This window comes from Lepidochelys kempii, chromosome 7 (assembly GCF_965140265.1).
Source record: "Lepidochelys kempii isolate rLepKem1 chromosome 7, rLepKem1.hap2, whole genome shotgun sequence".
Lineage (NCBI taxonomy): Eukaryota > Metazoa > Chordata > Testudines > Cheloniidae > Lepidochelys > Lepidochelys kempii.
The window spans coordinates 92763232-92785279 of record NC_133262.1 but is presented as its reverse complement, the minus strand read 5'-3'; the positions used below and the strand labels follow the sequence as shown (position 1 = coordinate 92785279).

The 22048-nt window shown below is 40.0% G+C and overlaps 1 protein-coding gene across 5 annotated transcripts in view; it reads right to left on the bottom strand.

Moving 5' to 3' along the window:
- The window catches only part of PCGF5 (polycomb group ring finger 5), a 149284-nt gene that overhangs the window by 40308 nt on the left and 86928 nt on the right, over positions 1-22048 (bottom strand). The window lies entirely within an intron of this gene.

Below are 22048 nucleotides of genomic sequence, written 5' to 3'. Positions count from 1 at the left end.
AATAAATTTCCCTTAGTTTTTTTTTTTTTAAAGAACTTTGAATCACAGATAAAAAATTCTTGCTTCACTAAAATTGGAAAGTTTTAATAGGACTATGTCAACAGCGCCAACAACTGAATATTTAAAAAAACCCATAAATAAAATATACTTATTTAAAATGGAACTTCTCTAATAAAACATACAGTAAACAAATACAAGATCCAGTTTATTAATTGAAATTAGCCTTATTGCAACTTGAAAATAATATATGCATGTTGGAGATTAAATCAGTTAGACCAGCAAAGAACTTGGTCCATAACTTTTCCCTTGAAATTTAAGTCTTTTTGGTTTTCCCTTATCAACATTCTTGAGAAATATCTTTTTGGAGTCTATATGCAGAAATTTTATATAGCTGAGATTTTTTTTAAGTAGGAGTCTAAAATTCAGCCACTAAATGCACATTTAGGCATGTGACAGAGGATTAAGAGTCCGTCAGTCATGTATTTGTTATGGTGCCAGAAAGAAACCGGATGCATGCAGAGAGAAAGGATGGTTCCAGTAATTAGTGCACTAGAGTGGATTCAAGTTTCTGCTTCACCACAGACTTCTTCTGTGATCTTGGGAAAGTCACTTGGCCTCTCTGTACCTCAATTTCCCATCTGCAAAGAGGGGGTAATAGTACTTCCCTGCCTCATAGGGGTCTTCAATTTATTTATTCTAAGATTGTGAATGGCTCAAACTCTGTGGTAATGGGGGCTATACAAATACCCCAGATAGATAGAAGGAGGTATGAACTAGCACTGATAGACAGGAACAAGATCAAAAGCTGATCACCATGAATATTGTGGTGGGTTTTAACGTAACATAACCTTGGAGACAGAAGATTGGAAGGAAACTCCCAGAACATAATGAGGCAATAATAATCATATGGTCTTCCCCCCATATGGGACTTCTGATCAAAGACTCTTGTGTAAAAGTTAATGAAACGTTAATGAAATGTAACTTTGATGGGTTTTAATGGACACTCCCATGCAAGAGAGACATGGATGGCCAGGAGGGGCATGCTGAACATGCATACTGATCCAATTGGAGGGACTTTAAAAAAAGTGGGTCCTGAACACAAAATTTTGATTTTGTGGAAGCTACATTTTCAAAAATCATTTTGGTGGAAAATACCCAACCAGCTCTAACCATGACCTTAGGTCCTAAGGCTTATGGAGATAATGAGTACTTTACACTTTTCATTTTGAGTTATAAAGGAGAAAAAAACATTTCCTTTTCTAAAATTAAAGAGGTGTATTCTCATTCATCTCTTGTGGTGAAGGTGATGAAAGACAGGGAGAAAAGATCCATGCCCACCCACTTCCCCGGCTCAACAGAATTGTCTGCACAGGTGCTACACATGGTATGAGCTTCATGTGTAGGAAGTGGTGGGCCATGGGTAATAGCCATTCTCCACAACTTCATACCCTCTCCATAGCAAATCCTGCATGACTTCTGATGCAACAGAATGCTGATCTTCCCAATGTTATTTTACATCTTGTCCCCTGACCCTGATACATGTAAATTCCTGTTTTAGTAAGTGCTGATTCATACCCCAAAAGTGGGGTTTGATACCTAACCTTAGAGTCTGAATTTGAAAGTTGAGCCCTTCCCATTTCATAGCCATAGGAAAGACCATCTTTCCTTTCATACTCAGCAGCATAAGAGGCATATAGTGCTCAGACAAGGAGGAACTGTCGACTTTGATGTACAATAGATCCTTTTTCAGCATTCCACATTTCTGAAGAAAATCTGGAATCTCCTGGCCCATCACTCAATAAACAGAGGAAGCTGGACAGTTTGTGCACAAGCTAGCTTTTAGATGAGAGTTGGATCTAGTTTTGTAACAGCAGCTACCACTTGTAGGTACCCAAAGGACTACCAAATGTACAAGGCTGAAGACAATCTTAGAACGTTAGTGAGAATCCAGTAAATATACCTTTAACTAAATAATTCTGTCACAATTTACTTTACTTATTTTTCACAACAGTTGTGATTTAAAGTTGTGTTTACTATAATTATGTTCAGCTGATATTAACCAGCTGTCTTGATATTATTTGCAAGGTTTTTGTAATATTCATTTGATCGCTCTCTCAAGGCCCCATGTTGAGGCTACAATGATCTTTCAGATTGCTTGTCATGGCCATGATCCTGCAAAAAGGATGAGATTCCCTTTGGAGCCCATTAATGCTGCTACTTAACTGTACAGAGAAATCAGAGCTGAGGAATACAAGACATTTTCACCTCTCAGAGGACTCAAAGCACGAAGCACCACTATCTTGACGAAGAGGAGAATGGCCCTGGCAACTGAATGTGCTTCTCCCACCCAGCACTGCAGAACATTGCCTATGGGCAGGACCAACGTGAAGACTCTTTAAAAATAAATTCTCCAAGCACAAAATGCAGCAGGAAGATTACCGAGTCTCTTGTGTGACACTAAAACAAACCAAGACTTACAATCTTATTACAGTTCCACCATTTGAAATATAATAACAACAGGTGTGTCTACAGCCACTCAAAGGATTTCAAAGTGTTTTACAAACTTCAGTGAATCAAGAACCTTACACAACCAATGAGGCAGGCAAGTTCCAACACTGGATAACTTTAACACACTGCCACTGCTTAAGGCGAAGAGCTATACACCTCTACTGAAACTACTACCCTGTTGTGTGGTCCGGGAAAACAATTAAATAACTATCCATCAGAGATACAAATAACAAGAACAGAGACGCCTCATTGTTACACTGACTCAGATACTGAAGGCTCAGATATAAATGAGTTAGAAATGTTCCAAAGTAAATTCTCAAGTTTAAAGTCAAATGAACCTGATTCTGGCCTCTGCTATGGCTCCCATAAACTGTCTCTGCAGCCATACAGAGGTCACAGTACAAGCTTCACCAGCCCCAAGAAATACCTCTGGTATATGGGGGATTGCCTGGTGGCGTCAGATCAGCGGAGCAGCCTTCAATCCTATTTGAAAAATCTGTTCAAATTGCATTGGACGGGAATGTGCTCTGAAGGACCTTAACAAATTGGAAGTCACTTGAACTGAGGGGAGGAGGAAGGGTGTTATCCCATTGGGTGTGGATCTTACTCAACAGTTCCATTAATGATGACAAATGGAGTAAATATTTTATTAATTAAATTAGCAGATAACACTAAATTGGCAGTTGTCACAAAAGCAATTGAAAAGCAAGAAATAATAAAGCAGAGACTGGAGAGGTTCAGAGTGTTTTTCATCTCACTCTACACTGTTTCACTCTGCAAGCCAGAGATGTCTGCTGTCTGCAGCAAATTAAGGGAAAACTTGTATTGTTGCATCTGAAAATGCTAAAGCTTGTTACACCAGCTGTTAGCTTGGATAAGCAACAGATTGCATATAAATCTTTATAACTTGCTTCTTATATATTTTTTTTCACTCTACAGAGCCAAATGAACCATTAAGACTAAGTTTGTTATAAGGAAAGAGTGAATCAGCTTGCTTTTTGACTTTGGAGATGTAGAAGGAACTTTGCGGTCACTGATTGTAATTAAAAGTTATTGTGTTGCAAATGTTTCCCTCCACAACCCAGCTCCCTTAATGGTGGGAAGGAAAGGTGAGTAGGTACTTGGTTCAGTCCATTTCTCAGGTTGGCAGCCAACACTAGCACTATTATCTGAGTCTTCATGTGGTGGACATATACTAGGAGAGAGTCCCATGAGCCCGAGCAACAGGAATGATAGCATGCTGAAACTTTGACAGCGGATCCACCATGGTGACATAAAAATAGACTGTTTTAAGTATTTCCTTTTTTCATTGCATGAGAGGCCAAGACTGAATTCTGCTAAGGACTATAATAGACAAGGGGAGCAGGCTAGAGCAATGTCACTTGGTTCAGGCATTGCACAAAAGCATGCACTAAAAACCAACAGTAAAGATTTAAAATTTGCCCAACAGGTCTACTACTACAATGGTATCAGAGATCTTGTCACAAAGGGTTTCTCTTTTTGAGTATTGAATGATTTACCCTGCAACTGATTTTCATACTAAAATATGCATTACCCTTAGCATTCACTTCAACAGGTTGTATTTAAAAACATTGATTTTTTTTAAATGTCAAGGAGAGTAATTACTGCTTATGTATAATTGAAACTATGCACAGCAACTTTTATTAGTACACAAGCTCCCTATTTATTTGACTCGTGAGTTGACATATTAAGGGGCTCAGCCCTTTACAAGATTAATCCATAAAACAATTTCATAAAAAGAAGTGTGGTCTAATGAGTTATGCTCTCAACTGGGAGACTTAGAGCACAAAAATTCTAATCCTGACTCCTACTTTAATTGCTTTTCTGATCTTGTGTCACAGTCACTTAATCTCTCTGCCTCATTTTTCCCATCTATAAAATGGATATAATTAATTTATACTGATTACTGGCCTCAGAAATGGATTGGTTATAAACATTGAATAAATGTTTGTCAACTATTTTGAAAATGTGCTTATTGAATGTGTTTATTGAATCCTACTGTACAAATCTGGTAGTTACTTTCTAATGTTAAATATTTAAGACATTTTAAAACCCCTTTCTGTTATTTTAAAAAATGATAATGAAGTCATTTGCCTTGGTGTTGACACTTTGCATATCTAATTTCATCTCAATGAGATGTGAAATGTTCAGCTCATAAAAATTGGAAAGTAGCTGGTAAAGGCAGCAGAGACAGAACTTCAGGTGTACCTTGTGACAATATGAACCATACAACTGAACACTGTATTTTAAATGCTGCATTTTTCTCTTTATATTTAGTTTCAATGCTGTTTCATAAAACTTAAATGATGATTGCTCAGTGTTATCTGCTATTTTAGACTACATATTCTATATTGTTTGCATTATAATGAAGTATGTTAAAGTAAGATTGTTTTCTGTCCAGGACCTGTATTAAAACAAAAGTTTTTCATGAAGCTATGTGTGGAGTAAAATTTTAGATAATATTGCAAACTATTGTTGTTTTAAAATTACAAAAGCCCCTCCTGAAACTTTTAGTCTCATTAATTGATTTCATTGCAATTCCATGCACATGAGGATTAGTGAGTAAGGGATATGGTATAGGACCCTATCTAAAAGCTAGGGCACATGGAAATGAGACAATATTGGATTTTCAGGGCTATTACTTAGGACCAAATTCAACACCCTTTGGAAGCAATGGGAATTGGATCAGGCCCTTAAAGAAGGCCCAATCTAATTAGAACTATCTTAGCCAGTAAAGCTAGTTGAATTGTTCATTGTGAAGAGTTTTTCTGATGAATTTTAGCTACTTTCTCCCTGTTATATGGAAGCACCTTTTTCTTATATATTGAATGCATTTAGAGTATTTACTGGTCTGCATCTTCACTGCAATCTCTGTCAACCACACACAGCTTTGTAGTTGTGTATACTTGGTTAGCTCCAGTTACAAATGTGTTTTCAGATGTTCTCTTGTCTGCCTCATTGGATGAACTGTGATAGGGGTACATGGCTGGCTCATGGATGTTTTTTTGTGGGAAGAGGGGGACATGCTTTCTTAAGTGTCCCACTCCAGTCTCAAATACAACACCCGATTTCATCTATTGGCCAAATGTATTTATTCAGTATGTACCCATCTAAGTTTTCTACTACTGCTTTTCCAGTTAAACACAGGCATCTATTGTCACCAAAAATGTAATTGTCTATACTGGTCATCTACCAAGAAGCCTAAGTGGAGTTTGGAGCCTGGAGGTTCCCTAGCAAAGTTCCAGCACAGAAAAGGGTCAGAGGCTGTTTTTTAAAAGGGAAATGTTGTCTAAGCCAAGGAAACCACTTCAATGCCAGAAAGAGAAGACCCAGCTAGAAAGAGTGGAAGTAGGAGGGAACTGGCTTCCCATAAGGTAGATAACCAAACCTGAGGATTCACACTGCTTATAATGACACTGAGGGGGATTGCATTCAAGAGTTTGTTGCTTTCCATAGATCTTTAACTCTCTGTGCTTTTTAAGAGTAAAGTGTTTGTGGATAAGAAATTCCTTTGAAAGGCCCGTGTTTCCTTGCTTTATGCCATGTTGTCCCTGAAGAGTGCAACTAGAAAACCAGAGGTCCCACTGCCAAATGGATTTGGTCATGGTGGGGGGGAACAGGGCAGAGTGTGCCTAAGCAACTTGGGGGCTTGGGAGGGATGTGCCACTGGTTCTAGGGTCTAGGTGGCTGGAATGTAGGGTCCCACTTCCCAAGAAGGCTGTCAGACACTGGCTCTGCACTTAGGAGTGAACTTGAGAGACCCAGAGCTAGAAGCACTGATCAGTCACTATCCAGATTCAGGGGACTTAGAAGCACATGGGTTCAGTAGCTGGATCCTGTTAGGAATCAAGACATAGGCAGTCTGATCTAGCAGTCAGAGCAGGAGTCTGGCCTAGCAGTTGAAGCAGGAGTCAGGAAATGGAATAGAGGGTCAGAAACTGGATGCCAAAGCCAAGAGTCAAGCAGAGTCAGAGCCAGGAATTGGAGTCAAGGGTCAGAGGCCGAATGCTCAAAGCCGAGAGCCTTGGTCGGAGCTGGGATTGATAGCTGATGGTCAGGAGTGACGTGTAGCAGTAGGAACCAAACATAAGGCAAGGATCAAGCACAGAGCAGGAGCAAGGCAGGAAATGGGAGCAAAAGTTGGCTGTAGATCATGAGGGACAGGCAAAGAGCAAAGTCCAATGCAGCAGCAACAGAGAGTCTGTGCAGTTACGCAGACAGACCATCTGGGTCACTTCCTAGCTTAAGTAGCAGTGGGAGCCAATCACGTGCTCCTAGGTCTTGGGTATTCTGATAGGACTTCCTGTGGGACCTCAGAACCCCAGACTGGTGAGGTACCTCTTCATCTGTCTCTCTTGGTAACAATGAGGGAGTATTGGAGACCCTGAGCCTCCACAGCTCTTGGTTCTAAACCTGCCAAAAGATCCGGATCCAATCATTAAGGGACTGGTGTCCATTCAAAGCGTGGGACTGGACTGGGTTATAACAGGAGATACTAAGACAAATAGTGGTGCAATATTTGAAAGCTCCCTTGGGGACAGAGGGCTTCTATCAGTCACAGCAAGTTCCAAACTAAACAACCCCCTTCAAGGATAAGACTATTCATTCCGACACTACCTTTATAAACATTCACTTTTAAGACGTAGATTATCTAGCTTTCTTTAACTCTAGAAAATAAATATTAATATATCTTTGGCTTCTGCTCACAGAACATTTATTAAGTCATAAAGTCAAACCCCTGTCTGACTTTGTAAGAGTTACATAGGGAAGAATTTCATCCAAATGTTCTGTTTCATCCAAACTGGCTATTCTGGAAGTGATTACAAGCCCAAAAAACTTTGTTTAGAAAAAACTGTTGAAGTTGCTAAGTGACAATTCAGTAACCTACAACATCATTTACAAAACCTAGATTCAAGCACAGAATGGAATAGTTAAGATAATAAATGTTACATTACCCACATGATAAAACAATGTTACTTGTCCCATGGGCAGCATAGAATTAGGGTGACCAGATGTCCCGACTTTATAGGGACAGTCCCGATTTTTGGGTCTTTTTCTTATATAGGCTCCTATTACCCTCCACCCCCATCCCGATTTTTCACACTTGCTGTCTGGTCACCCTATGTAGAATTCATGGTGTCCTTAACAATTCATTAAAATGCTTTTAAGTGCTTGAGTTTTACAGATGCTGAAATGACATTCATACTATTTAGTCACCTTATCCAGGGCAGGGTTGTTGTTGTTTTTCTTTGTTCGTGTATTTGAGAATTTCACAGGCTTTTTTTAATGGTGTGATGGTAAATGAAGACACAATTTATTTAAAATATTAAATAAGTAGGATGGACAGATCACCTAATTATTAAATTAGGTATGTGGGATGGAGAGATCACCTGATTATTAAATTGAAAGAATGAGTAGTACTATCCAAGATGATAAAGGTAGCTAAGATGCTTGGCTCATTCAAGCATATCCGGCAAGGTGTGAGAGTTCTATATAAGTTCTAATTAAGCCAGTCATGTGTTTACCACTGTGCGCAATTCAGCCTGCCTTTACTCCCAAGGTTGGTAGAAAGTGTAAAATAAATATATCAAAATGATTGAGCCCCATAATAAATTACACCTCTGCAGAGCCAAGACTGGAACACTGGCCCTTTAGCGCCAGAAGTACAGGCCTCAAACTAAAGGGAGAACTCTGTTAGTTGTCTAATAGAATAACACCTTTATGTTCTCTCTAAACTGCAACATAGTCATAGACACACGCACGCGTATCATGCCCAACTCTGCTTCCCACTGAAATCAAGGGCAAAAAATTCTCATAGGTACTAATGGGATTAGAATCAAGCCCAAAACTTATTAAAATCAATGGGAGCAGAAGTGGACCTAACACTATCCACAGCAAAAAAAAAAGAAGAAGATTTTGTTTACTTACAAACTACTTTCTTCAGACAAAGTGGTGCATGAGTTTAAGGAAAATGTAATTACATGGAAAGTATGAAGAGGCCATTTGTGAGTGAGAGGGAGGCAATTGTTAGACAAGAAGCAAACTTTCTTATCAGGGTAATTTTTGTAAATGATTTGTAATCCAGCAACAGTTTGATTAGTTTTCTTCAAATTTGAAAAAAATATTCTCTTTCAACTTCATAGGAACCCTGGCATTTTCAGACTAAACCCATTTTTCATTGTAACTGGCTTTACAATGGAAGCCAGTTTTGCCCCTACAAATTTATGAAAGCATCCAGAGGATTATTACTGATGAACTCATACCAAACTCCTGTTTTTATGTAAGTGTCTGTAACAATTAAAAAAGAAAAATACAAGAAATAAGTAAGGGTTAGGTCTCTAAATGGAAAGGAATTCAAAGTTTGTATGAAGCATCAGTTTGTTTTTAAGCATATTTCATCTTTTCTGCACGCAACATGGTAACAATGTATGAAGCTTTGTTTTGTGTACCAAACTTAACTGGAAGTAGAAGCAAATAGCTGTATTTACACCTTTATTTTTTTTTACTGATGTAACTGTTAGTCTAAACACTACAGTGCAGAAATAAGAATTTGGTAGTTGGCAAAGTTTTAAACAAGTAAAGAAACTCCATATTGCCTTAATTCAACATCACCTTTTTCCTCTTTTACTCTTTGTATTACTCCCCATATTTGTCATGATATACACAACTCTTTCTTCTTGAAGCCTCCAATCCTGCAAAGAGAATGAGCCACACAACCCCACTGGCACCATACAGAGTCCCATTGAAGTCAGGGGGCTCACCGTGAGTGCAGGGGTCCATCCTTATGGTCATGTTGCAGGATCAGGGCTTAAGACTTTAGTAGAACAATCCCATAAACTATCTGCTTGAGGTTTTCTTTTACCTGTTATTAAATAAAAGCACATCCTTCATATAAAATGGGATCACAGTCAGTTGGCAGACTTTGTGCTTTCGAGTATGCTTAACAAAGTTCTAAATAGTAAATGCAATGCAGGGATCTTATACACTGCTCATTTGTTTGGTGGCTAATATAAAAAATATTGAAGCTCACAAAGATATAGTATGTTAGAGTGAGCCAAAAATTAACAGATTATGCATTCTCTTTGGAATCCATTTAAGGAAGTTATGGGTGTAACTTCAAATTCTCTTTAACTTTGGTGAAAGCCTACTGTGGAATGTCCCTGGGAAAAGTTAAGAGAACAAAAGCTGTAAAGTAAAAAAGTATAGATAAAAAAATAACTGTGAAAAGGTCATAGCAACAGAACATCTCCTATGATTATGAGTCTGGGAAGGCATTCTTTTGCTCTGGCAATCTGCCAAATGAGTCCCCACAAAAAGGGTTCAGAAAAGAAGCTAAGTGCTGCAGCACCAAGATGAATCCCAAGAGGTGGCAAAAGAGGCAACTCACACAGTGACCGCAAAAGAGGTTGCAGATTTTTTTGTATTCAGTGGGGGGCTTCAAAAATATTTCACCTTTATTCTATCACTGACTTACTTGTCTTTAATAAATTAATACAATTATAATTTTAAAAAATGTTTAGGTTTTGAGGTGATAGGACATGGTGATTAGAATGACTGAAGAATTTATCTAATGATACTTATATTTTCAGCACTGTCATTTTGTTTGTATTTTAGAGCAAAATATCAGCAATTTAGGGCATTGTTTCAATTCTAGCTCATTTCAGAAGTAGTTGGAAGTTGATATTCGACAGCTGTTTGGTAGCCTATGGGAAATGAGTGGGTCTCAGTCCAGCTGACACTGTACTCTCTATGACTTGTTCCTATTGATGTTGACCACAAAGTCATGGTCAACAACTCTTCAAACTTATGTTCTAAATAGGGCTGGCTGGAAAACAAGAATTCCACCCTCTGTGTCTCCTGCACCCCTCCCCAAAAAAGGAGGTTAAAACTAGACCTTTCAAAAAGTTTTGTAAAACACACTCCAGAGTAGAGACCCACCTGGGATATGGGAGTCCCAGGTTCAAGTCCCCACGCCAAATCAAGCAGAGTGGGGACTTGAAACGGGGTGTCTTATATACTGAACCTGATCTACACTGGGGGGATCAATCTAAGTTATGCAACTTCTGCTACATAATAATGTAGCTGAAGTCGATGTACTTAGATCTACTCACCATGGTGTCTTCACTGCGGTAAGTCGATGGCTGACGCTCTTCCGTCGACTCTGCCTGCACCTCTCGCCCTAGTGGAGTACTGGAGTCGACGGGAGAGCACTCAGCGGTGTATTTACCACGTCGAGACTAGACGCGATAAATCGACCCCCGCTGGATCGATTGCTGCCCATCGATCCAGCCGGTAATGTAGACAAGCCCTGAGTGCCCTAACCACTGGGCTATTGGCTGCTCTGGGAAGTCTCTCCGACTGATTTCAGTAGAAGTATGACATTTAACATCATCTGAACAGCTTGCTCTATACTGAAATAATCCATAGTGTGACTCCATTGATTTCAATACTAGGGTGAATTTTCGTGTTGCACAGATCCACAGATAGTTAAGAGATCCACCATTAGGTCTTACTGACATTAAATTTCTGATCTACGTGTTAGACAATCCGTAGTTGGAGACCAAGAACATAACTTCCATAGTGCATCTGGATCTCTCTCCTGATATGGAAGCCCAGTTTATGGAAGCCCTCTGCTATGGTACTGGTAATAACAAAAGTAGATTTGTGATCTGCTGGAAAAACCCTACAATTCTCAAGCAGATCACAACTCATTTTTGCGAACTGTTTTGGTGTTATTACCTTTTTTAGATTGATCTGGTAAATTGGGAGCCTGGAATTTGTATCATTTAAGGCTTTTTTAAGTCCAAGATTCATAGCTGCCAAAAAAAGTAGACATATGCTTAACATCAAAACTGAAATGCAAATACATTCCATATACGCAAATAACATCTAGGCCTGTGGTTTTCGAACTTTTTTTCTGGGGTCCCAGTTGAAGAAAATTGTTGATGTCCTGACTCAACAGAGCTCAGGATGTGGGGTTTGGGGTGTGGGAGGGGCTCAGGGCTGGGGCAGAGGGTTGGGGTGCAGGGGTGAGGGCTGCGGGGTAGGGCCAGGAGTTAGGGGTTCAGGGTGTGGGAGGGGGCTCTGGACTAGTGCAGAGGGTTGGGGTGCAGGAGGGGGTCAGGGCTCTGTGGGGTGCAGGCTCTGGGGTGGGGCTGGGGATGAGGGGTTTGGGGTACAGGAAGGGGTTCCAGGTTTAGGGGGGCTCAGGGCTGGGGATTGAGTCACTGGGTCGGGGTGCGGACTTACCTCCGACGGCTCCCGGTCAGCAGCGCAGCTGGGGTGCAGAGACAGGCTTCCCTGTCTCTGCATCCCGGACTGCAGACTGCACTGCACCCTGGAAGCAGCCAGCACCAGGGCCGGCTTCTAGGCAGATGCATACAAGCGGCTTCACGTGACTCTTGCCCACAGGCACCGCTTCCCGACACCGCCAGGGAGTACGGAGCTGGTGCTCGAGGCAAGGGCAGCGCATGGAGCCTCTGGCACTCCCTGCCGAGAAGGCGGACCCGCTGCTGCCCGCTTCTGGGGCGCAGTGCGGTGTTGGAACAGGAAGGCACCAGCTTGCCTTAGCTGGGCAGCACTGCCAATGGGACTTTTAATGTCCTGGTTGGCGGTGATGACCAGAGTGACCCAGTACTGGGTCGCGACCTGAACTTTAAAAAACGCTGATATATGCTATATGTAATACTGTACTCCTGATTACTTGCAGAGTTGAGGTTCATGCATACAGAATATCTATCATGTCACAAGATTGCTTGTTCCAAGTAGCATAGCAATACTACTGAAGTCGCTTGAGAAGACCCCGCTGATAAAGAGTTTGTTCTTCTTATGGCAGAACAGATAGTGAAGAAAAGACTCAAGCGGAACCTCTCTCTAGGGAAGAAGAGGCTCAAGCAGACCTAAATAATGTCAACAGTGTAGCTATTCATCCATAGATGGCAATGAACAGGAGTTGAGATGGAAGGAAAACAATTATACCTAAAGAAATGGCAGCCTATCTTTTACTGGAAGCAGATTACAGTTTATACTGTAACTGTATAACCAGTTTGGTAGAAAAAAAGTGAGATTTGGTTTAGTGTGCTAACTATCCATCAGTCTCTCCTGCAACACAGGAAAATGTAGTCTCTGTGAAAGGAACTCTGTCTCATCCTAATAAGGTAGAGCTGTTTGCTAGCAACATAGTCTGGATGCCTTAAGTATGAAATAATGCAAGCCATTAGGAGAGCTGTTTCAGTGTGACTGATTAGCCGTATCATCTTTCCGTCAATAGCGAAGTATGATCATCATTGCAGGGTTATTTGTGATGAGCCATACGCAAGTGCTTTGCTCATATGCATGCTATATCTGAGTTTCATGTTACAAGAGAAGCCACTTAATGTCCTGGCTTACCCTTTTGCATTCCTCGAGTGTGAAAGAGCAGTGAAAAAGACCAGCCATTATGTTTGTGTAGTAATCAATTTGCTCCACAGGGAATGTAAAGTAATAGCATGTGTTTTATGTCTTTTTTCCTAGGTAATAAATTTACTCTGTGTCTTAGTTTGAACTGTGAAGTGTTTCCTCTGTTTCAATGATAATATGACATGGCTGAATTCTTTAGAATAGTAGTTTACAAACTTTTTAGGCTGCGTACCCCTTTCCAAATAATGTAGTCTACCGCGTACCCCCAGAGGCAACATGTGGGGGGCACACAAGGTCAAATGCACCCCCAAGATTTCTGCCTTCTATTTAGCAACAGCTTCTAGAGGTTTCCAAACTGTGGGGCATGCCCCATTAGGGGGCACAGAGGAACGTTCAGGGGGGCAAGCAGCGACACCAGGCAGCTCGGGCCAGCCCCACATGGCGGGGCTCGGAGACAGAGCACCACCTCTATCCCAACTCATCTCAGAGGGTTGCTCCAAAAAAGTTTGGAACTGAGCCCCACCCCTTTGAGATACAATTTTTGATTGCACTCCCCCCAACCCAGACAGGCTGGGTGACCCACTGAGGTGAGCCAGGGAGCGGAGGTGGCATTCCCTCCCCAAGCCCCGCCGCCTGGAGCTGGCCCCCTGGAATGTTCCTCAGAGCCTCACATTTTGAAAACCTCTGCTTTGGAAGTACTAAGTGAACAGGCGGCACCAGTACAGAGCAGAGCAGCAAAAGGCTTTCCTGTCCCGCAAAACTTTTCAAGATTTCAAACATTTTCCTGTTCCACATCTATATGAAACTGAAACCTTCTGAAATTTTCATGAAAAAGGAAAAAGAGCCCTTCCTCCCAGAATAGCCAATAATCCAGCAACTATGGGACTCCTCTCGGATGTGGGAGCCCTAGGTTCGAGTCCCTGCTATACCCAATTCAGAACAGGCTAATAAATAGGCTATGGCTATTACAGAGTACGTGGGGCTATTTTTTGAGCAGAAATTTCATCCTGCATCTGAGAACCCTTTTCTAATGAAAATTTTGTCAAAACTGGTAGATTCCAGCAAAAGTCTTTGGTTTTGACAAAAAAGCATTGAATTGAAAAATCCCTACTCAGCTCTAGTCCTGACAGCAGTGCTCCTGCCAACTGCTGAGCACAGGAGCAGCTGACTTACCTGTTGATGCTGCTGGAAGGAGATAAATGAGCTCTGCAATAATTCATGATGCTCCCTTATTTTAGAAAAAAGAAAAGGAGTACTTGTGGCACCTTAGAGACTAACCAATTTATTTGAGCATAAGCTTTCCTGAGCTACAGCTCACTTCATCGGATTCCATCCGGTTAGTCTCTAAGGTGCCACAAGTACTCCTGTTCTTTTTGCAAATACGGACTAACACGGCTGTTACTCTGAAACCTTATTTTAGAAGAGCTCTTTGTTTATTGATCTATTTATAACGGTCACTGCAGCTATTTTAGTACATTTTGAGGTGAGAGACAGATCTCAGCAACGACGTGAAGATAAGCAGTTGAAAACAGTCAATACAATATCTTAGGGACAGTGTTAATGGGTTGTTTCTAAAGTAGGCTCTGTGGGCTGTGTTGTGAGGGAGAGCTCTTGCAGTTCAGGCAGAAAAATAGTTTAGAAAAAAAGGTAGTAAATAAAGAGGAATATCACCCCTAAACTACCAAAGTTTTGTAAAGGCTCTTATTTTTTGCTGCCACATTCTGTAACACTTACAGGAGCAGGAATCCATTTCAAATTAATGGGAGTTTTGCTTAAGCACAGACTGCAAAAGTTGACTCTTCCTTTAAAAGTCTGTCTTGATTTGTGGACATAGTGAGCATTTCTTATCATTCCTTTCTGTGAGCAATACATAACATAGTACAGTTTGGGGCTTTTTTCCCCATTTACACCAAAATTCATTCAATAACGTACTCACATTTGCTTAACAGTTTTCATTAAGGGGTGGTTGGGTAGTCAGGTACTGCAAAGCCACTGTTGGAGATCAGCTTTTGCTTACACCCCACCTACATGACTTGGGGCATGTAACTCTATTAAACAGCACAAAGGCTTTGCTATTTTTAAAAAAGTTTTAATTTTTCAGGTACGTATATGCAAGAGAGAGAGAGATAGCAGTTGGAAACAATTTACTCTGAAGGTGAAATAGCATGTGATATGGATCTGTCAGGTGAATTCAAGAGCATCAAAATACAATCAAAAGAATGTTAATCAAATAGCACAGAAATAACATGGTTCTTAAACTGTGATCTGTGAACAAAAAAAGAAAACCATGTGTTTATATCCAGCTTGCATTCCTCCCCCCACCCGCCCCGGAGGCTGTTAGTTTGTCCATTGTTATGAGTTCCTAAATTTGGGGCACAATTCACTTTTAGACAACTGGAAATTCCACAGTGGGGCACCTCACACACAGAATGAAAATATTCACAGTAGAATAACCCTACCTTCATCCCAAATCTTTGCCCCATTCAGAGCTGAAAATTTGATGGACAAACTGCCAAATGCAGGATCCACATGAGGCAATGTCCCAGCCTATACAAAGACATTCCTGTTGGTCCCACAAAACAGCAACAAAAGGCAGGAGTTTGAAGGATGCTTTTAGAAGTGCCTTTAATAATGAGTACATATAGAACTAAGGCAGGTCACCTAGAGCCCTCCTTCTCTTTTTTGTAAGCCACCTACCAGATGTCAGGTGGTAATGACTTTGTCCATTTTCTACTAACCTAGGCATTCATACAAGTGGCCTAGAGGTTGCAATCTAGTCTGTAGCTCATTACCAGTTCTTTAAGCCATGCGGTCCTATGTGGAGAAAGTCAAAAGCAAAAGCAGTGATGATGTAACAGAGTATTGTAGGCTATGCCACTTGGTTTAATTTGCAAGTATACATTTTTCTTTAATTTTGCTCAATTCTGTGGGAAAATATGAAATTTACCAAAAGACAACTCACTGTAAACATCAAATCTGTTATGTCCTACCACATTTCAATTAATTTAGACTAAGGTTTTTTTTAAAAAAATATTCAAAATAGGTACCATTGTACTGCAGTTATAAAGCACAGTGTGCGAAGAATCACAACCCTATTTCTCTGTTTGGCACCCAATAAAAAATTCAGTATTTCATATTTCAGAGTGACAGTCACAAAAACACTGCAGTTGATTAAACAGAGTAATTAGATTACGTTCTCTTATTTTGCTGTTTCAAGGATCCATCAAGATTAGTTTAGAGTAGACATCTACAATTCCCATTGAATTCAAACCTGTAACGTAGAGATCTCTCACCACTGTTTAAAGAGAACCCCGATAATAAGAAATACATTAAGTAAGCTCACTCCCAGTAGTGTCACTGAACTCTAGAGTTATCTCTATACCTCAGAGAAGCTATGAATATATGACATAGGAACTAATGGTATGGCAATTGTTTCTAATCTACTTTTAAGATAGGAATAATTCTTATTATTATTACTACAATTATTTAAATTTGGTTCTAGTGTACTAGGTAATTGTTAAGTTCCTAGTATCTATGCACATAGAAATACCTAATATACTAGGAGAGCAACTTCGTGGAACTGTTGATGGCTACATAGAATGTGTCTACATGAACAGAGATGTACTCCAGTTCTATTAACAAAAATAATTTAATTTAAAAACGCTCTTTTGCACTTTGTGGTAAAGCAGCAAGTCTTTGGCCTCAGAGTGGAACGGAAGTGAAATGAATCCATATCTCTGCATGCCTGTCTAGACAGTACCAGTATAGTACTTTTGTACTAGAGTATAGAAGACATCCTGGTTAAGTCTAAAGATGAGCAAACTAGGTCTTTTAGGTCATGATGTTCAACACAGGTATGCAGTTCATGTGATATATCACAACTCAACTAGCTATTCCCACCTTTCATATTTTTAAAATTTAAGTAGGCAAGTGCCTCTTCATTTGTAGTAATAAAAGTTTACCACTAATATTCTTCCACTTGTGGACCATGGTATCTCTGGGCATCAGACTGTACTATTTGACTGTATGTATACATCTAAAAGTGTTTGTCGAACAAATATAGGAGGCATGTGCCTAAAGTAATCCAACCATCAGGTATGTCTGTTTGGTACATTATTCAATAAAACCACTGCCGAAAGCTTTCTGCCTTCTACTCTCTCTCTACTACCAAAGTGAAGAACACAGCCAGCAAAAACACTGTAGTATTCACTACAATTCTGAAACACCATTTTTTAGAATTTTTTACCCTCGACTGTCATCAGAACTGATAGCTTGTAGGAACTTTTTGAAGGAGACCTCCTCCCATCTCTCTCATGCCCCATCTCCGCCCACACTACTTTTCCAACCATGTTAGCAAACAAAATCTAGTTCGTGTAGAAGGGCAAAGACACAGAAAAACCTATTTTTAAAATGTTTGGGGTTTTATTCTATCTCAAACATGATTTTGGCCTGCTCAGGAGGCCTAATTCTGTTTTCATTCACACCAATGTAAATCTGGAGTAACTCCACTAAATGGAGTTAGTCCAGTTTTATACTGGTGTCACAGACCAGAATTTGCCCTAGTGCCTCTAAACCAAATATAATGACATAGTGCAGTGCCAGGAGAGAGAGATCAAAGGAATAGCTGAGAATGATTCCTTAAGCAGAATACCATCACCTCTTCCCTAACTCCTGAAAAGCAAGTTCTAGTTGGTAACTGGAGAAGACAGAGGATATTTAAAGGTGATACACAGGTTGTAATACTAGTGCAAGATTTCTGGAGTTTCTGAACATTTATTCTACCCAGAGCATTTTAATACATTTGATAGCAGCAGATATATATTTTGTGTAAACTGTTAACACTCCACAATCCTCTCCATTTTTACAAGCAGCAGGGAGCTGAAATCCATGGAACTGGCTGGGACAGATGATTAACAGGGTGGCAGACCAGATTCTGCAGCCTGCTCATTAGACTTCATAGACACCCCTTTACAGGAGCTTCTTTGGTATCCTGATCCCTAGTTTGGCAGGAGGGGCAGAATTATCTTCACAGCATGCTCCTCTTACCCAGACTCACAAGGCAACATATCCAATTAGAACATAGCCAATTAAAGAGACAGGGAAAACTTTAGATAGACAGAATGTAATAATCCAAATGGTATTTCATCTGGAAAGTGGGGTAAACACCCCTATCTGACCAGGACTCATGTTTCATCTAAAGAGCAGAAAGCTTCACATAAAAATTTTTTTTGTGGGGGTCTATTTGACAATTCACTAATGAATAAAAACACTGTATGTTCAACTATGTTTTGTTGATCTGAAAAATAATGGAAAATGTCTGTTTTTTCTAAGTTTGCAAACCTTTCAGTCCCCCATTTATTGGTACATCTTTAACTTTATTACAAAAATGCAGAGAAACCAATTAAAGATAATATTAAAATGACAGTCTTTAGAAATGAACAAATAGTATCCTTGAAATATTATATGTCAATAACATTTTATAAACATAACAGATCTTTTTAAAAAAGGATAGGAAACACTGCTCAGTGCATGAAAGGTGCCAGAGTTTTTAGCTGGCATTTACACAATGCATGCTTTTCTGATGAGAGTGGTGAGACAATGAGATGCTAATATCAGGCCATAATATGCCAGTGATGTAAAAGGTCTGTGACATTCTGGATCCTGAATCTTAACTACCCACTGTACTCTTTCACAATGGCACAGAGAGGAGTGTAGCTTAAGACAAAGTGGTAACCATCCAGCTGGCAAGAGAATAAGATGAGTGATGGCTACCAACGTGCTGGGTAGAAATGCATTCTCTGGTGCTGTTAAATTATTCTTCATGGCATCAGCAATGCAGAGATGGCTTTGTTTGCCTTTTATATCTTTTTGCAGAAGCTAGAATAAGCTAACAAATGCTAAATAAGTCAGAGAGAAAAAAATACTCAACATATTCAGAAATGCTGCTTGGAAGCACAACAACTAGGGTTTCTGTTTAAAAATAAAAAGAGGAATAATACTTTGCATTTATATATACTTTGCATTTCATCTGAGGACCTCAGAGTACTTCACAAGCATTTACTATTTAAACCTCATGAGCCCTGCATGATGGGGAATCGTGAAGCACAATGCCGCCTAGTGTTTCCACATGGGGAGCGTGGCTCCATAGTGTCACTTGCCCAAGCTTGAACCTAAAAAGCACTGTCTGGTCCTAAATTGTTTCGATTTGATTCAGTGGGGGAAGGGCCCCTGTTGCATTGACACAGAATTGTTCTGTTCCAGAGTTAGGGTCCATAAACTAATGTATGAATTTTAAAAGCAAGCAGTAAACTCCACACCTCACTTTTCTTCATACACCTCCCTCTTACACCTCGGAAAAGGACCTAGGGGTGACAGTGGACGAGAAGCTGGATGAGAGTCAGCAGTGTGCCCTTGTTGCCAAGAAGGCCTATGGCATTTTGGGATGTATAAGTAGGGGCATAGCGAGCAGATCGAGGGACGTGATCGTCCCCCTCTATTCGACATTGGTGAGGCCTCATCTGGAGTACTGTGTCCAGTTTTGGGCCCTACACTACAAGAAGGATATGGATAAATTGGAGAGAGTCCAGCGAAGGGCAACAAAAATGATTAGGGGTCTGGAACACATGACTTATGAGGAGAGGCTGAGGGAACTGGGATTGTTTAGTCTGCAGAAGAGAAGAATGAGGGGGGATTTGATAGCTGCTTTCAACTACCTGAGAGGTAGTTCCAGAGAGGATGGTTCTAGACTATTCTCAGTGGTGGAAGAGGACAGGACAAGGAGTAATGGTCTCAAGTTGCAGTGGGGGAGGTTTAGGTTGGATATTAGGAAAAACTTTTTCACTAGGAGGGTGGTGAAACACTGGAATGCGTTGCCTAGGGAGGTGGTGGAATCTCCTTCCTTAGAAGTTTTTAAGGTCAGGCTTGACAAAGCCTTGGCTGGGATGATTTAATTGGGGATGGGTCCTGCTTTTGAGCAGGGGGTTGGACTAGATGACCTCCTGAGGTCCCTACCAACCCTGATATTCTATGATTCTTACTCACCTGTCCACATAAGGAAAGGGACCAAAATATGACACAGCTTTCCTTCAGCCCTAGGCTTTCCCATGCCAGTGTTTTGTAATATTCTGATGTGGATTTCCACACAAGTTCATAAAATGGAAATCCAGCTTTTTTTTGCTGTCCTTCACTGTCTGTGTTTTAAACATACCATCACGTTCTCCTAAGTAAGAATCATTGTATCTAGCCTTTTATGCTCTCTCTTCTGAAGGAAGTGTGTTTACATATGTGGTGGTTAGATAGATGCCTCAAGTTCCATATGAGCCATTCCATTCTAAAAGCAGAATTTATATTCATTTAAAATATTTCTGTGGTGCCCATCACTATGAAAGCTAGCAAGTATCTTCTGATAATGCTACTCTGAAATACCAGATATCCCAATGCAACTTTTCCCATGCTTTTTTGGAGCAACAGCATTCTTTCCCTGTTTGAGGTAAAGAATTTGTTTTTTGTTTGTTTTCCAGTTTTGTTTTCCAGTTTCCCACTGAATCATGCTCCAAATGCACTCAATGAACCGACAGTATTTTGAGCAGGAAATGGAATCCACCCCTTCAGATGCTCTATAAAGGCAAATGCTCAATTAATTAATAAAGTTCATTTTCACTCCCTAAAGCAGCCACCCACCCAAGCAGATGTTCAAATACACTCACTCTAAAACAGGAAACCCACTCTGATGCAAATGCCTCTCACCAACTGTCAACCCACAGTTAAAGTTGGAATTAATGAGGTATCCTTGTTTTGCTGTCCATAATGGCATGACTGGAGAATGAATAATCTATTTCTTTTCTTTTTAAAAACAGTCAGTCACAATTCAGTTCTAAAACATTCATTTTTATTTTTTTATTGCCATAAACATTTTACTATAATGTCATTTTCCTAATGAGCCAAATTCAGACACAAGAATGATTTCATTTGTGTGACCAAAATGTGTAAAATACACTTCCTCTGACTTTGGCACAAAGATCAAAGGAAACTGCTTTTTTGGGTATGTCTACACTGCAATTAAAAACCCGCGGCTGGCTTGTGCCAGTTGACTCGGGCGAAGGGGCTGTTTAATTGTGGTATAGATGTTTGGACTCAGGCTGGAGCCCGAGCTCTAAGACCAGTGCTCGGGCTATAGCCAAAGCCCAAAAATCTACTCCGCAATTAAACAGCCCCTTAGCCCGTGTCAGCTGGCACAGGCCAGCTGCGGGTGTCTAATTCCAATGTGGACATAACCTTTGTGTCGCTTACATTCCACTTTATAAAAGAGATGCCACTTCCAAAGGGGAAAGAAAGTTTGTTCCTCAGAAAAGCCTGAGGAAATACCACAGTCTTATCATTTCAGCTTATTTTTAGGTAAACTTAACACTGATTTATAGTGTAAGACATATGGATCAATCAATATACAGAGGAGTCATTCAAAGACTCATTTTGAGTAGTGTACCCTGTAGTGAGTAGTGCATGTTACATCAATCAAGTTAGAAATGCCTGCAAATGTACACTCTTTTTATATGTGCTGCCTACTTTGGATGTAATGAGAGCTGGGTAAAAAATTTTGTCCAAAACCTTTTACAGAAAAAAATTTAGATTCAGTGATACTGAAACATTTCATGAATTTGTGTTGATTTCACTGAATTGTATTGGTTGGAACCTTCCCCTCTTCTCTACCCCCCTCTCAAAATTGAAACATTTTGTTCTGAGATTTTTGAAATAAACATTTCAATTTGAAACACTAAAGAAACTTTTTTGTCTGGAAATTTCATTTAATTTTCAAAAATGTTCAAAATCAAAATAAAACATTTTGTTTGACCTATAATTATTTTTTCTCCCTGACTTTTTGATTTGCTGAAATATTTTTGAGATTTTTGCTTTGATTTGGCCTGACCATCATTTTTTTTTCAGTGTATTTTTTAGAATGGTCAGAAAACAAAAAAATCTTTTCTTTGCCCAGCTCTGGTAATCATATATTATAACATTTAATAATATATGATATATTATATGATATATATGATATAAGAGGAACTAGAAGCCTGATTCTAATCTCACTTACATGTGTGTCACTCCATTGTCCTAAGTGAAGCTA